Consider the following 12380-nt stretch of genomic DNA (forward strand, 5'->3'; position numbering starts at 1 on the left):
GAAGTTGTCATTTTTAGTTACATTATTTCATTTGAAGGCGTCGGGGGGTTGGACAAACACTAGTTTTACTCTATTGTTGGAAACACTGAAAGATGCATTTCCGAAAGACAATAAAGTACCTTTAAGTATGTATGAAGCAAAGAAGACTTTGGGTACATTAGGCATGAAGTACAAGAAATTCCATGCGTGCCCAAATGATTGTGTTTTATATAGACACGAGTATGAAGATCTAGATGAATGTCCGACGTGCAAAGAGTCACGGTGGAAGAAGGGTAAAATTCCATGTAACGGGGTTAAAGGAGTTCCAGTTAAGGTACGTACATTTTCATCACTTGATTAGGAAATACATGTAGCTCATATTCATTATTTATTACTGATTTTCATTAAATATATTTCAGTCGTTATGGTATATTCCTCCAATGCCGCGCTTTCGTCGAATGTTTAATAGTGTCAAACACGCGAAGAACATGGTTTGGCACTCCGAAAAGCGTATCGATGATGGTATGTTGAGACATCCTGCTGATGCTGCACAGTGGAAATCATTCGATTTAGAGTATAAGGATTTCAGTGTTGATACTCGAAATTTGCGCCTTGGTTTAGCTTCTGATGGAATGAACCCGTTCAGCATGATGAGCAGTAAATACAGTGTTTGGCCGGTTATACTTGTGAACTACAATCTCCCTCCAAAGCTATGTATGAAGAGAAAGTTCTTGATGTTAACGCTTTTGATTTCAGGACCGAATCAACCAGGAAATGATATTGATGTCTATTTGGCACCGTTGGTCGATGATTTGAAGATGTTATGGGAGAAAGGGATGGAAGTTAAAGACGCTTACCGTGGAGATTCGTTCAACTTAAGGGCAATGTTAATGTGGACTATTAACGATTTTCCGGCCTATGGAAACTTGTCAGGATACTCTGTGAAATGCTCGATTGGTTGTCCGATTTGCATGAAAGACACATCTTCCATCCGTTTGAAGCATGGTAAGAAAACTGTTTTTCTGGGTCATAGAAGATTCTTACCAAGAGATCACTCGTATAGAAGATTGAAACAAGCGTTTGATGGAAATTCAGAAGAACGACCCCCTCCTAGAATTTTGTCTGGTGAAGATGTCTATGAGATGGTTAAAAACGTCAATGAAGTGCTTGGGAAAAGAAATCGGAGTGCTAGTACTAAAGAATCGTTCAAAGAGAATCCTTGGAAGAAGAAATCGATTTTCTACGACCTTCCTTATTGGAAGACACACTACGTCCGGCATTGTCTGGATGTTATGCACATCGAGAAAAATGTTTGCGAATCGCTTATTGGTACACTTCTTGATGATCCAAATAAATCGAAAGACGGAATACAATCTCGATTGGATCTCAAAGAGATGAATATAAGAAGCATTTTGCATCCCGAGGAGGGGGGTGGGAAAAAAACAAAATTACCACCGGCAAAGTACACTCTAGATCGAAAGGAGAAGAAGAAATTGTGTAACTGGTTTGCTTCTATTAAAGTCCCCGAAGGTCATTCGTCAAACTATAAGAGGTTCGTGTCTTTGAAAGATTTGAGGCTTACTGGAATGAAGACGCACGACTGTCATGTGCTGCTACAACAAATGTTGCCTCTTGCTTTGCGAGGAATTGTGCCAAAAGATGTGAGGTTTGCAATATCAAAGATATGTGTATTCTTTAACTCGATTTGCTCAAAGGTCATCGATCCAACTCGATTGGATTTAATGCAGTCAGAATTGGTGAAAACTCTGTGCTTGCTCGAAAAGATCTTTCCACCTTCGTTTTTCGACATAATGATCCACTTAACCGTCCACTTGGTACGTGAAGTGAAATTAGGAGGGCCCGTATTTTTACGGTGGATGTATCCAATCGAACGTTATATGAAAGTGTTGAAAAGCTACGTGAAGAACTACAATAGGCCGGAAGGAAGCATAGTTGAAAATTACATAGCAGAAGAGTCGGTTGAGTTTTGTTCTGAGTATTTAGCTAAAACAGACGAAATTGGGTTACCCAAGAATACCAATTTTGATTCAAAACCTCTATCTAAATGTATTTTTTTAACACTTTATTTGTTTATTTAAATTATATATGAACATTATTTTTAAGTATTTGTATCATTATAGGTACTTATTCGATCGTCAACCGAAAAGAATGGGAGCAAGCAAGTCTCCATGTGCTACACAACGTTTCCGAGGTCAAGCCATTTGTTGATATTCATTTGAATGAGTTGAGAGTGAATAATCCAAAGAAGGGTAGAAATGAAAAATGGTTGCAAGAAGAGCACAACCGTTTGTTTCAAAACTGGCTTGGAAAACGCATATTTAAAGAGGCAGGACATTCATCTACGTTGAGTAAACTATCTGGCGGGCCTTCCTCAATGGTTACAAGGTACACTGCTTGGTCTGTTAATGGTTTTACATTTTACACAAAGGAACGAGACAATAAGCATCCCGTACAAAATAGTGGTGTTACATTGTTTGCGGAAGCCTTACATGTTTCGTCGGCAAAAGATAAGAATCCAAAACATGCTTTTATGAAGTATTACGGATACATTGAAGATATTTGGGAACTTGATTATTGCGGGTTGCGAGTCGCATTATTCCAGTGCAAATGGGCAGACAATAATCACGTTAAAGTTGATAATGACGGAGTTACAATTGTCGACTTTAGACGGATTGGCTACGAGAATGATTCATTTATTTTGGCTTCGCAAGCAAGTCAAGTGTTTTATGTTTCGGATCCAGCAAATCCTGAGTTATCGTTAGTGGTTCATATGAAAGCGAGAAACGGTAACGAAGAAGAAGACGAAGACATGTCTAGCATTCCTCCGTTCACATCAGGATTACCGCCAATTGATCAAGAGGTGGATGTTCTTGATAATGACGATGTTTCACATCTACTTCGTAAGGATATAGATCCTATTTTTGTTTAATATTGAACATTTAGATAATGTATTTTCATTTTGGATTTGATGTTATTCTCCTGTAGACAACGTTATTTTCCATTCAAAATTTCTCTATACAATGTCATTTACATTAACATTACATTTCTCCGACATCGCCGCGGCTGAGTACAACTCTCGCCGTGGCAGGATCATCTCGCCGCGGCGAAATACAAATCCTGCCGCGGCGAGGACCCTTCTACAACGCTTAAACAAGCGTTGTAGAAACCTCGCCGCGGCAACGTATATTCCATGCCGCGGCGAGGATATCACGCCGCGGCGGGAATATTACCTCGCCGCGGCGAGACTAGATCTTAAAAAACACAGACTCTCGGTATAAAAAAATGAAAATCTCGCCGCGGCGACATATAAATCCTGCCGCGGTGAGGACCCTTCTACAACGCTTAAACAGGCGTTGTAGAACGCTCGCCGCGGCAACGTATATTACATGCCGCGGCGAGGGTATCCCGCCGCGGCGGGAATATTACCTCGCCGCGGTGAGACAATGTCTTGACTCGCCTCGCCTGGCCGAGCTCACCAGCTCGCCTCGCCTGGCCGAGCTCATCAGCTCGCCTCGCCCAGCCGAGCTCACCAGCTCGCCTCGCCTGGCCGAGCTCATCAGCTCGCCTCGCCCGGCCGAGCTCATCAGCTTGCCTCACCCGGCCGAGCTCATCAGCTCGCCTCGACTGGCCGAACTAAACTGTTGTAGAAACCTCACCGCGGCAACGTATATTCCATGCCGCGGCGAGGTCATTACGCCGCGGCGGGAATATCAACTCGCCGCGGCGAGACAAGTTCTTAAAAAACACAGACTCTCGGTATAAAAAAATCAATTTCTCGCCGCGGCGAAATACAAATCCTGCCGCGGCGAGGACACTTCTACAACGCTTAAATAAAGCGTTGTAGAAACCTCGCCGCGGCAACGTATATTCCATGCCGCGGCGAGGTCATTACGCCGCGGCGGGAATATCAACTCGCCGCGGCGAGACAAGTTCTTAAAAAATACAGACTCTCGGTAAAAAAAAAATCAAACTCTCGCCGCGGCGAGGTGATATTTTAGCCGCGGCGTAGATCACTCACCGCGGCGGAAAATATACTGTGCCGCGGCGAGAATAGTCACGCCGCGGCGAGAAAGGTACCTAGCCGCGGCGAAGAAGCACTCTACCAGGTACTCATTCACTTTTTTGCAATATTTAACCAATTCTCCAACTAAAAATGATCATTCAATTAAAATTTCTACAATAAATAAAACAAACCAAACGAGTCTCAAACACACAAATAAAACAAACCAAACGAGTCTCAAACACACAAATAAAACACACCAAGCGAGTCTTAAACTGAAACTTAAATTTAAAAAGAGTTTGAAATTTATATGGAAGAGTTGGTGTTGTTGGTTCTTGAAATTTACTCGTCATTCGGTGGTGGTGGTGGTGGGTTCGCCGGATATTGAGGAGGTGCCATATGCGGTGGCCACTGTGGTGGTGCGTACAGATAGTCGAAGTACGGAGGATATGGAGGAAATAACACCTGATTCTCTTGGTTGATGTCCCACCGAGAGTAGAGATCGTTCAACTGATTGATGTGAGAGGCGCCATACTCCGCTTGTTGGTGCATGTACTGTTGCGTGTGTTGGAACCCGCCGACGAGATAGTTGGAGCAATGAGCAATGTAGTCGATGGTGGCGGGGTCGATTACCGGAGGCGCTGGTAAGCGCAATAGGGGCTCCGCTTCCCCCTCTTCACCCTCTTCCTCCGCTTCTTCCTCTTCCTCCGCTTGTGGATCCTCCCTAATCTTGTACCGCTCGATAATGGAATCCGTAATAGGCCCCATTGAACTGTGTATCGTATCCCTTTTCGAGCGTGGTACCCCCGCATTTGTACAAAGGCCGGTAATGATCGCCGGATATGGCAAACCGTGTCGTTCATTAGTATAGTCGAGTTTCTTCATCCAATTATAGATGAATCGACCGACGTTAATGGAAAGGCCTTTAACAATGCAGAACAACACCTGGATACGATCCTCGTCGAGAGTGGTGAAGTGCTTGATTGGATAGAGACGAGCGCAAACAAAGTAAATCCACGCTTTAGCGATCCTGGTGAGTTGGTCACGCTTGAGTACCCTTTTTCCTTTTTCAGTGACCCAATCCTCTCCCGGAATGCACAACACCCGTGACATCTCCTCATGGCTGCAACTTCTTAGCCATTCTCGATAGCCCTCGTTCTCGAAAGGCACATCTGGGGTCCCAAGAAGATCGTTGATAGCTTCGACACTCATATCGACCCGTTTCCCACGGACCGTCACAACATCACCTTGGGAGTCCGGCAAGTTTGCGTAGAATTCGTACACGAAGTTGACGTTCGAATCGAACTCGGGTACAGCACAATACCTCCCCCAATCATGACCAACTATGCTGTTGCGGATTTGCTTTCCTATATCCGACGTATTGCTTACATTGAATCCTCTCTCATGGATAATGTTACGCGGCAAGATTTTGTCGTAGCGTTCCTCTGCGACCTTGCTAGTAAAGATACTCGAGTTGTATTCCTCTTCGGGAGACTGTTGACGAGGTCGCTTGCTTTTTACTTTACTCTGACCTCTGGAAGAGCTCGGAGCCTTGGAGGCCGTGTTTTTAGTTCGAGGCATTTTCAAGCTCCTACAAAACATAATCATAAACAATTCTACAATTAGCATAGAACAAATTATATATCAATTCCAAGAATATATATTTAAGTACATGACAAATTAAAACAATTCCAACAATCACAAATAATTCATAAACAATTCGACCAATCACAAATTCATGAACAATTCGATCAATCACCAATTCATAAACAATTCAATCTCAACATTAATATACATAACCATTTTAACCACTAACCTATATAACAATATGTCAAACACAATCCGGACATTTCAATTTAACTCAAATTCTCATTCAAATTCACTCATTCAAATTCCACTAACCTAAATTCACTCATTCAAATTCCACTAACCCAAACCCTAATTTCTTGTTCTAATAAGAGAAAATCAAACAAAACCCTAAATTTGTGAATTCAAAAAATCAAACTATATGCAATTCGGGTAAACAACAAGAAATCCATATCAACAACACCAAATTAAATCAATATACACCTTAAAAAACTTTTAAAATCATACCTTACAATGACGCGGCAAGAGAGAGAGAGAGAGAGAGAGAGGCGCGAGAGGAAGCACAGCGAGGACTCGGCGAGAGAAAAGTGACGGCGAGGACAAGGCGAGAGAGAGTTGGCGGCGAGGACAAGGCGACGGCGAGATTTTGGGGCGGCGAGGACGTGGCGAGGGATTTTGAAAGAAAAAAACTAGAGAGAAGCGGCTGAAAATCGTTGTCTCGTGTGTGGGTATTGGAAAAAATGAGAAAAAAACTGAAAACGGCCTTTTATAGTGAAAACCTAAAAATTCTCGCCGCGGCGAAAATATGTCTTCGCCGCGGCGAAACGTCCCTACAACGGTTATAATATCCGTTGTAGGAACGGGTCGCCGCGGCGAGATTCCTCCCTCGCCGCGGCGAGACAGTTTCTTAAAAAACTGCTTGGCCACGGTATCCACCTCGCCGCGGCGGAGGATATTTCTAGCCGCGGCGAAATTATCTCGCGGCGGCGAGAAATAGTTATCGCCGCGGCGACATGAATCTACAACGCTTGTAACAAGCGTTGTAGAAAGAGTCGCCGCGGCAATGTTTAAATTGTGCCGCGGCGAGACCCATCACGTGGAAAGTTCTCGCCGAGGCATAAATCACGTGGTGCCGCGGCGAGGATTCTACAACGGATAGTTTAAACGTTGTGGAAAATCTGAAATTTATGTACTTCTACAACGCTTAGCTTTAAGCGTTGTAGAAACTATCATATCCTACAACGCTTATGCATAAGCGTTGTAGAAACACTGAGATTCTACAACGCTTAGCCATAAGCGTTGTAGAAACACTATGTTTCTACAACGCTTATGTTAAGCGTTGTAGAATCCCTAGTTTCTACAACGCTTATGTTAAGCGTTGTAGAAAGTGGGTTGTATAATCCAACATTTGTAGTAGTGTGAGGGGCTAGGCTCGACTCAAGGAGTCAAGAGTTTGGGCGAGGGCTTGAAGACTTGCCGCTCTTTAGGACCTCCGGCCTGACCATCGGCCCTTTGAGCGACGTGCCTTCTTGGAGTCTCGGGTTTTCCGAAAACGACCGACAACAGTTGGCACGAGGAGTAGCTTGTCGACTCGTGGACTCGGTACTTGACTCGAGGAGTGAACTCAACTCGAGGAGAAACGTAGAGTCGGCACGAGGAGTAGCTAGTCGACTTGTGAACTCGATACTCGACTCGAGGAGTGAACTCAACTCGAGGAGAAATGTAGAGTCGGCACGAGGAGTAGCTAGTCGACTCGTGGACTCGGTACTCGACTCGAGGAGTGAACTCAACTCGAGGAGAAACGTAGACCGTCTCTCTCTGGGACCTACGGCCTAACCATCGGCCCCTTAAGACTTTGTTATGCTTTTACTTTTTTTTTTAGTAGTTTAATCGACTGGTTATTGATTCCCATTAGCCCCCCGAGTTTCTTGCGTACTCGTAGAGGAGGCTAGAAATTATAATGCAACAGGATAACAGTTTCGATGTGAAAATGCAACCTGATTACCACGTCAAAATAGTCAAAAAAAATTACATTCCCAGGCCATTGGCCTTATTTGAAATAGTCTCAAAATCGGAAATAAAATGACAACAATCAGGCATAAAGAAAACGGGAGTGGGCTTCTGCGGGTAGCCGAGCTTCGACCTTGTCTTTGAGTTGGATGATGGTGCTCACCATCTTTCCCTTGCCTTTCCCATCCACGCCTTGGATGTAGCACATCCTTGCCATCGATTGGTCTCCCAACATTATGGCAACTCCCTTGTCAGTCTGGAACTTCATCATCAAGTGGTAGGTGGACGTAATGGCCTTCAACCGATTGAGAGTCGGGCAACCGATGATGATGTTGTACACCGAGGGTTGGTCCACGATCAGGAATGATACGATGCGAGTGACCTCGAGCCCCCCCGGTGTCCCGAAGGTGACCGGGAGGTCGATAGTGCCCTCCGTCATGACCCTCTCCTCGGAGAAGCCAAAGAGTGGGGTCGAGATTGGGGTCGGTCTCAGTCCGGTCCGCTTCATCCTGTCCAACGCTGATTTGAAGATGATGTCGGCGGAGCTGCCGCTATCAATCAGGATTCTTCGGACGAGATTGTTGGTGGCCGGGGCCGAGACGACTATTGCGTCGTTGTGCGGGCGGAGAACTCGTTCCGCCTCTTGGCTAGTGAAGAACATAGATTCGAATGGGGCCGGGGGAGGAGCCTCGCATGTGAGGTTGATGTAGTGCGCTACCTTCCCCTGGGAGACTTCTCGCACGTACTTCTTCCTTTGCGTGCTCGAGTCCCCGAACTCTGGGCCGCCAATGATTGAGCCCACGACGTGCAGTTGTGAGCTCTCCGGTCTGTTGTTCGCCACTTGGTCTGTGACGGTCACCATCACCGGACCCTTCCTTTCTTGCCGTGGGCGCTCTCCGTGCGCCGCGGCCGTCCCGACCATTCTCAGGACATACTCTATTAATTTCCCGTCTTGAATCAGGGCCTCGATCTGACGCCTGAGTTGATAACACTCGGACGTCAGATGCCCGTGATCGTGGTGGTACTCACAGAACTTGTTTCGATCCCTCTTCGCGGGATCCTTTGCGAGAGGAGTCGGACTTCCTAGCTTGTCGCGGTGCAGAGCTTGGATCCGCTCTTGCGAGGTGTTCAGAGGGGTGAGCGTCGATAACGCTCGGAAGCTATCAACGTGTGACGATCTCGGCCCGGGGAGGGGGCGACCGTTAGGGGCCCGGCCTCCCTTGTTCCTCTTCCTTCGAGGGTCGGGACGATCTTCGTCTTGGTCGTCGCGGCGGCGACTACCTTGTCCCCCTGACTTCCGGCCGTCGTGGCCATCGAGATAGTCCTTGATCACCATATACGTGCGGGCCCTCGACATTAGCTTCGCCATGTCACGCGGGACTTTCCCAACGATAGACTTGACGAAGTCGCTCGTGCGAACTCCCTCGGTGATCGCCGTGATGGCATCCTTGTCGTCGTATCCTTCGACCTTATGAGACTCCTCGGTGAAGCGACCGAGGTATTGTCTCAACGTCTTGTCTCTCCCATGCCGAATGGAGAGAAGGTGGGTCTTCGACTTCTGTTATGCCACGAGCGTGGCGAAGCGGGCAAGGAAAGCCTCTCGCAAGGCCCGGAAGGATGGGACCACTCAAAGCCCGACCTCTGAGGTTCAGGTTGAAGGTCTGGCATAGGGTCGCGTCCGGCTGCCCTTGCATTGTCATCCACGTCTCGTAGTGTTGGATGTGGAAATTCGGGTCAGTCCGTCCATCATAGGGAGGGATGGAGTATAATTCGAAGTTCCCCACGCAAGGTTGCGCGAGGATTTGCGCAGCGAAGGGAGAGTATGATTCCTCGATTCCTCCATATGGCCTCTGCCTCCCCGACTCCCTCATCTCGATGATTTGGTTTTGGAGGCTCTGGATCATCGTGACCATGTCGAGCCCGTTAGCAGGGCTGACCGCCGGGGCCACGGGAGTCGCCGGTTGGCGCTCGTTGGACGCTTGGTCCACGACATTGGCCTGAGGCCGGCCAAGAGTTGCGGCGGGAAGCGCGTCCCTTCAAGAATTAAGCCTTTGGTGGAGATCCTCCCCTCGGGAGTTTCTCTGCGCCGTCAACCGCTCTCTAAGGTCCACGCTTGGTGCGTGGCGAGGCGAGGTCGCCCTTGGTCGAACCGTCCGGCGAGCGCTTCGGCTATCGGCCCCATCATCCACCAGGGTCGCTCTCTCCTCGGCGAGGGGGGCCGTGTCCGACCGCCTCTTGAAACCGAGGGGGCAAGTCCCCGGGACTGTGACCGTACTTGTCGCCACGCCGGATGCGAAGGATCGGCCAATGCATCATTGGACCTCTCGGGCCGTGTTTGGGCGAGGCTAGGAGTCGCCTCATTGGTCCTTGACTCCCCCACGTAGTCGGGGTCGGAGTCGTCTCGGGCGGATCGATCCTCGACGTCGTAGCAGAGGAGATTGGCGATGAGCGAGCTGTCGACGCCGGGACGGTCAAGAAGCTCTGTGACCCGCCGGGCCGTATCCTCTCGGATCGCGGCCTCGGGGTCGTTCACCGGATCTTGGGGCTGGCTCTCGTTATCACGAGGTTGCCCTTCAAGACGGTGAGCAAGGCTTCGAAGACCCTACCTTGAGCTCGTTGCTCGAGTGCCAGCGGAGGTCGTGGGAATATGACTCATCTCTCGAGAGTCGTAAGTGTAATGAAAGTGAGGAAATGGAAGGGAGAGCGTGCTAAGGTCGGTGGTCCCCTCCTTCTAGCGCGAAAATGTTGTTGCAGTTTTTCGAACGACGATTTAGGAGTCAAGGGCAGTTAGACCCATGGCCGGAGCAAGTGGTCTCGTCTTGACTTGAGCGTGTCGGGCTTGGTATCCCAAGCCGTCCATTAGCTGTAGGCGGTGTCTGTCTCGTACAAGCACCTGAAAAGCTAGCAGGAAGGTGTGAACTACAAAGGGGAAACAGAGGGGTTGCCTCTGTTTACCTCTCCGACGCTCAACATTAGTAGGATTGAGGTGGATATAGGAGGTTTAGGTGTTTAGAGGCCGAGACTTGAGGGAAACGAGCAAGGTACGAGTTCGACAGCGTTTCAGTACTCAAGAATGGATTACCTGGACCAGGGAAGGGATCCCAGTACTTATAGGCGACCAAGGGGCATTTTGGGCAACCCCTTGGCCGAGGATGGCCTTGGCTCGGCCATTGGCCGAGGCTGACCCTTGGGCCGGCCAACGGCCTAGGCTATTTGAGCCGGCCATTGGCCGAGGCTGGCCCTAGGGCCGGCCAATGGCCGAGGCTATTTGAGCCGGCCATTGACCGAGGCTGGCTCTAGGGCTAGCCAATGGCCGAGGCTATTTGAGCCGGCCTTTTGGCCGAGGCTGGCTCTAGGGCCGGCCAATGGCCGAGGCTATTTGAGCCGGCCACTGGCCGAGGCTGGCTCTGGGGCTGGCCAATGGCCGAGGCTATTTGAGCCGGACATTGGCCGAGGCTGGCTCTAGGGCCGGCCAATGGCCGAGGATGGCCATCGGCCCGAGGATAGCCTAGCTCGGCCTTTGGCCGAAGTCGAGCTCATTAGGCCGGAGGTCGGCTATGGAGCTGGAGGCCGAGCTCATGAGGCCGGAGGTCGGCCATGGAGCTGGAGGCCGAGCTCATGAGGCCGGAGGTCGGCCATGGAGCTGGAGGCCGAGCTCATGAGGCCGGAGGTCGGCCATGGAGCTAGATCCCGAGCTTATGAGGCCGGAGGTCGGCCATGGAGCTGGAGGCCGAGCTCATGAGGCCGGAGGTTGGCCATGGATCCGGATGCCGAGCTCATGAGGCCGGAGGTCGGCCATGCGTCGGGGGAGCCCCGGGGTGGTCGCTATCGCGGCCGCCGCTGCTATACCAGGCCGAGATGGACCGGTAACAGGTGCCTCTGTTTACCTCTCTGACGCTCAACATTAGTAGGATTGAGTTGGGTAAAAGAGGTTAGGTGTTTTGAGAGCCGAGACTTGAGAGAAATGAGTGAGTTATGAGTTCAGGAGCGTTTCAGTACTCAAATTCGGATGACCTGTCTCGAGGGGTCGAGCCTCATATTTATAGGCGACCAAGGGACGTTTCGAAGGGCCCTTGGCCGAGTGAAATTGAGCCGGCCATTGGCTGAATGAGGCTCACTCGGCCAATGGCCGAGAGAAGTTGAGTCGGCCATTGGCCGAGTGAGACTTGATCGGTCGGATGAAATTCACTCGGCCCTTGGCCGAGTGAAGTACTCGGGCGAGATTCACTTGGCCATTGGCCGAGGGAATGGCTTGGGCCGACCAATGGCTGGGCGAATTTGGTCCGTCTGGTCGCTCGGGTGACCGATATCATCGTCGGGTCTTTCCGGGCCGAAAACATCGCTCGTCGCTTCTATTGAAGACTTTAGAGGGGTCGCTTGACTCGTGGCTTAGCGTTCTAACGCAAGGGTCTAGAAGCGAGAGAGCGGCTTGTGCTTTTTGAATGCTCAAGACCCAGAATGAGAACTCGCTCATGTAGCTAGGGGGGTTCTCAGATTTATGAGGTGAGCTTGGAGAAGAGGAGAGAATTCTTGCCGTATAGCAAGAATTGTGTGTGCAAAAATTGCTCAAACAATGGTCCCCTTTCAAGTGAAGAGGGGGTAGTATTTATAGTTGTAGAGGAGGCCATGGACCAGCCTCATGGGAGCGCATGGAGGGCAAGGTGCGGGGCCCAGTGCGCGCACGGGAAGGAGGCCCTGCAGGGGCGCAGAGCGCGCACATGCCGAGGCCCGGCAAGGGCACCTGGGTGCTTTCGGGCCGGAGGCTCGACGGGGGCTGGGTGCG

The sequence above is a fragment of the Urtica dioica genome, chromosome 2 (genome assembly GCF_054948205.1).
Source record: "Urtica dioica subsp. dioica isolate 48M chromosome 2, U.dioica_male_clone48M_v1_H2, whole genome shotgun sequence".
NCBI lineage: Eukaryota > Viridiplantae > Streptophyta > Magnoliopsida > Rosales > Urticaceae > Urtica > Urtica dioica.